Source organism: Tenrec ecaudatus, chromosome 2 (genome assembly GCF_050624435.1).
Source record: "Tenrec ecaudatus isolate mTenEca1 chromosome 2, mTenEca1.hap1, whole genome shotgun sequence".
Lineage (NCBI taxonomy): Eukaryota > Metazoa > Chordata > Mammalia > Afrosoricida > Tenrecidae > Tenrec > Tenrec ecaudatus.
In genome coordinates this window covers 144,585,021-144,585,408 of record NC_134531.1, presented here as the reverse complement: position 1 = coordinate 144,585,408, position 388 = coordinate 144,585,021, and positions in this window count along the sequence as shown.

The window sequence follows — 388 nt, the reverse complement described above, 5'->3', positions numbered from 1 at the left end:
TACTTCGTGTGCTTGAGATTCTTTAGGGCTGTGCCAGAAAGGCCTCCGTGGTGCTGGGCGCACCAGCTCTGAAGTCTGTCGGTTGCACTCTTGAATTTGAGCCCACTGCATTTGCCTGTGGAACGGTCCCTGCAAAAGGGTATCCAAGGGCAGTGCCCCATGTTATATACATTTCAAACAGGCCCTGCCAGTTTTGTGTGGGTGGGAAGCGGGTGCTTCCAGAAGTTCACAGAAAAATTCCATGAAAACTTCTTAAAGAGCCCCTCTCATGTAAGGGTAAATCATCAAACTTGTTACTAGGGTACCAGTCCAACCGTGCAAGGGTTTATTCCAAACAAAACATGATTAAACCGCAAACGTGTTCTCAGTAACAGGTCTAAGTCTCTAG